Genomic DNA, 5,101 nt, shown 5'->3' on the forward strand with positions numbered 1-5,101 from the left:
AAAAGAATAAAGCTATAAAAATGAAGGCTAGTTTTATTTTCAGGAGCATAAATACTGTCTTTCTTTGGAGTGTAGTAACAGGATTCCAACTGAGTTGAATATAACTATTCAGTAAACATTTGTAGCTTGATTAACGTCTTTTTATAAGTTTTCTGTGCTAAATGAAGTGAAAAAGAAACTGAGAATTCTCTGTGAGTCACATAGAGCAGCAACTAATGTGGCTTTTGAAATGTAACTGTGATAAGTGGCCTTTAGTTTGACATTTCGAAGCTGACCTGGCAACATCAGGATCATTTGAAAATGTTTATCAAGTACCCATTATTTAATGTGCATTGTGACTGGAGCTTAGAAATTGTACTCATACAACTATGGCAAATATAATTCCTCTGTTCACATATTCTTTTGCATGGACTGTTGCAAAATGAGGCGCCTTTTTAACTTAAATATTTCCAGAGAATAATTTAAAATACTAAATATTTTCTGCAGTGTGTTAACAACCTAGACAATGTTTTATGTAGCAATATCCCACATGGCTGCTATAATATACTATATTTCTTGAACATACATATTAAGTTTTATATTTTAATATCATTAAAATCTTTCCCCTCCACTTACAATGATGTTGTGTTTTCTGACACCCTTTTTGAAATATTAAGCTTGGTTGGCATATTGAGGACAGGAATAAAGCAGGCTTGGTAGGAGATAGAAAGTGTTAACACTTACAATACTATTACACAGACCCATAACCTCAACATTTTCATTATGGCATTACCCAGGTCTTGTTAAGGAAGTATAGGCTGTAGCAAGCTCATAGCAGTAACTGTTGGAAAAGCATTTTTTGAAGGAGATCCCATAGATTTAGCACAAGAAGTCATGAGAGCAACATGGGGAAAAATTAATCAAGAAGTAGACCATGCAATCCAAGATGCAATGTGTGAGAGCAAAAGTTAGGGAAATTGCAGCTGAGTTTTCTTGTAGAAACTGTAGGTAATAAGAGTGTCAACAGCAGGCCACATATTTTCAGGTTGTGTTTCCTACCTTCTGCTGGTTGAGTTCAGGGACAAACTGCCTGCAGATGAACAAATGTTCCCTTTTGACAGCTTGGATCACAATGGTCAGCAAAAAGTTTCAATGTCCTTCAATGATCTCCTTGAAAACTGTTTTATTTTCTTGGAATAAGTTTGATCAGTTTATTTCTTGTGCACCCAGTAGGATGCTCTTTTGGGTATATCTTTACAGAGTACAATAGAATCAGTGTTATGATCTGTGTCTAGTTGGCCCCCTAAAGTCTCATGCAGTCATGGGGTGGCTTTTGGAATTTATGATTGATCTTTGATCCAGTACTGGAATTATGGGTGTGAGTGACTGTGGCAGATATTCTGCATAACAGTAGCTGCCTGCGCCGCTGCCTCTCCCTTTGTTCTCTTCTGCTCTTTGCTGCCACCATGCACTGCTGCCCTCTGCCATGTGCCACCCTGCCTTGGAGCCAGCTGAGTGTGGATGTCCATTTAGCTTTAATGCATCAAGTTTATTCTTCTTTATGGATCAATAGTACTCCATTGGATAAAACATATTTTTTTCCAACATTCATTTATTAATAGGCATTCAGGGTGTCTCCTAGACTTACCTATTACAATCTGTGTTACTGTAAACACATGTGTGCACCTATCACTGAGGTATGATGCTTTTAATTAATTATTTTGGGAAGACACCCAGAAAGACAATAAGTGGGTCAATTGGGATCTCTAGTTCTACTTTTGTGAAGAATCTCCACACTGATTTCCATCGTGGCTGCACCTGTCCACACTCCTGTCAACAGTAGAGAAGGCTTTCTTCTTTATAATAGCTCCACAGGCATTTGTTGTTGATTTACTTCTTAATAGCATTCTTCCCATAGTACGATGAAATCTCAACATTGCTTCAATTTGCATCTCATTAATGACCAGTGATGTTGAACCTTTCTTCTTATATGTATTTGACATTCATACTTCTTCTGAGAAGTGACTGTTCATTTCAGATTCCCATTTTTGGATTGGGTCTTTAAATTTATGGTATGTGATGTTTTTCAATTTTTTATGTTATGGATATTAGTTCTTTGTCTGAAGAACAACTGGCTAAGATTTTTCATCACTTTGTGAGTTTTCTTTTCACCCTATTGGTGATTAGTTTTGCTGTGCAAAATATTTTTAATGCAGTGAGATCCCAGTTGTTGATTCTTTGCAGTGCTTCCCATGTGATTTTGTTCATGAAGTCTTTGTCTATACCTGTATCTTCCTACACGAAATATTTTAAAAAGCTAAGGAAGATCAAGCAAGATGCTTTCTTCAGGGCAGTATTTTTGTATTGTCTTAGCTGCTTAAACTTAGGATTTAAGCTCCAATAAGATGATATCTTTGCTAAGATGAGAGGAAGAAAATAATCTTAGGGCTTTATTTCAATAAAATGTGCAGATTCACACCTGAGGATTGAATCATCTATTTTTAGGCCTCTTTCACCCTCTGCATGCGGCATGAACAACTTGGTGGTCATTAAACAGACTGTGCATTAAAAACTATAGTGAGGAGAAGCAGAGATATCATACATTTGGTGATAATTAGGAATGTTCATTTCCCCATGAAGTACTAGGGCATACCACACTGTTTCCATAGCAACTTCTATTCCATTCAATTAACTACCTAATGTGGATAGAAGAATAAGTTTCTGTATTCAAAGAAAGGAGCCCCCGAACAGTGGGAGTGATTTAAGAGTGTAGTTGCCAATGTAGTTATGTCAGCTTTCCTTTAATTATTTTCTGATTAACTTTACATTTTTAATGTTTTTAGGCTCTAGCCATAATCAGGAAAAAAAAAACCATAAGGAGTGAATAAATTTTAATGAATTTCAAAGTGGCCTACTGAACCAGATTCTCCCAGTCCCTCAGCTACTCCCTGGTTGTAAATTATGCAGATGTACAAGCTGCCTTAACTCTTTCAGGGCACCAGGGCTCCATTTGGCATGCAGCTACTCTAGGGAACACATCCATCACATGGGGGTGGGAGAAAGAAAGGAAGCAAAACCATTTTAAATAGATTAAATCAGTGTTGTTTTAATTTGCAAAATGTCCCAAGAAAGAAGAATTGGCATTATGTTAATTTTTCTGAAAAAAATCAAAAAGCTTAGCTATCCCTAGCAGAATCACAGAAGCTCTGGCATACAGCAGACTGTTGAAGAGACAGCTGTGCTTTAGGAGGCAGAGATACAAGTTCAAATTCTGAAGCTACGAGGCACTGTACCTGGAAACTCCCACTTTGCCCTACCTAAGGATGACGATGATGACATGAGGTTATTGCGCATGCTCTGTCTTGACATGAACTGTGTCACATGCACAGCAAGTAGAGGAAATAAACTAGATCATTTTTCCTCTTTTTGTTCCAAATTCTTTTTTTTTTTTTTTTTTTTTTTTTTTTTTTGTGGAACCGGGGATTGAACTCAGGCCGTTGCGCTTGCCAGGCAAATGCTTATTCTGCTGAGCTATCTCCCCAGCCCCTATGTTCCGAACTCTTAAGTTGATGACATTTTATCTTTTTGATCTTAAAAAATAATTTCAGCTGTTCAGTATAATAGATGAGAAATGCTGAAAATAGAGAGGTACCTAACGTCCCATGACTGGTTAATAGTATAGTGTGGACTCTCGGTTGTCCTAAAACAATAAACTCTTCTCTTTTCTTGGTTGGTCCTGATAACCTGATATGATATCATAGGCATGCAGCAGCCATAAGGCCTTCTCCCATTCCAGTCCTTAGCTGGGTAAGTGGTGGAATGGAGAGGGACAACAGTGGTTGGCAAGCAGGCTGGTCTGGTCTACTTGATTCCAGAGTTGGTGGTGGAATTTAGATGAAGCAGGAAGTTAAGAGAATTGTTTTATATTTCCTTCCACTTTAAAACAACTTGTTAGTTTAATCATGCTTTCTTCTTATCATCAAAGAAGGTTATGTGAAAAAAAAAAAAAAAGAAGGTTATGTGTTTTCCCTACTGGGTTGTAAGAAGAATTTAAGTGTAATTTTTTTTCTTAAAAAGTTAGAAATAGGCCAGAGAGATAGCTCAGGAGAATAAGCACTTGCCTGGCAAGCGCAGGGTCCTGAGTTCAATCCCAGGTACCACACACACACACACACACACACACACACACACACAAATAGAAATAGTATATATTATTAATATATTGATGTGTTGCTGTCACTGTATTATCTTCATTGCATATATCAAGGAAAAAATTATGAAGTATAACCCTTAAAACTGTCTTTTCTCTTAAAGTAATAAACAGCATTTTTAACACAATATATTAAGATTAGGAAAAAAAGAAAAAGAAAAAAAAGACTTGGGATTTATTTCACTCTACGCTAAACTATAGTATAAAAATGCATACAAGTATAGAAATATATATGTAATACTGGACTTAAAGTTCAACATATCAATACTTGATGAAAATACCTGTTCCATGTTATGCCTAAGATGTTTAATATTCAGACAGATAGTGAGGTTAAGCTTAACAGCCTAGGTTGTACGGTAATAACAATAAACTTCTCTTCTGAAGGGTTAACAACCTAAGTTTGCAGACCAAAAATTAGAGAAAAAGGAGGGCCGCAAGGAAAGCCAACATTTTGGCCCTAGCCTTCCAAGGTCAATTAAGACTCAGGACATATGAGAACTTGTACTGTAACATCACGTAACTCGGTAGTGTCCCAAATTTTCTGATCAAGGAGATTATGGGGCCAAAGAGGAAAGTGATCGATGATGTAGAGTGTGCCTAAGGAGATTCACATGGAGAGAAAACATTCTCTCAGGCTTTCACAGAGAGCACATTGGCCAAGCAATGGCAGTAACTCATCCACATGGCTGACATTGACAAAAGTTCTACAATATGAGGTGCAGGATCTAGGGATAAATCCTAAGCGGGTTTGACTGACCTTATCAGACCCAAAAGCTACAACTCTTGTTGCATAGGTCTTGCTTTATCTTGGTCTTAACCATCCAGCAGAAAAGTATAAAAATGAAATATAAGAAGTAAAGCTATACTGTTGTGTTGAGCTGTAGAGGGCTCAGGTCAACAATTTCTGACATT

Source organism: Octodon degus, unplaced genomic scaffold (genome assembly GCF_000260255.1).
Source record: "Octodon degus isolate 3935 unplaced genomic scaffold, OctDeg1.0 scaffold00004, whole genome shotgun sequence".
NCBI classification, from domain to species: domain Eukaryota; kingdom Metazoa; phylum Chordata; class Mammalia; order Rodentia; family Octodontidae; genus Octodon; species Octodon degus.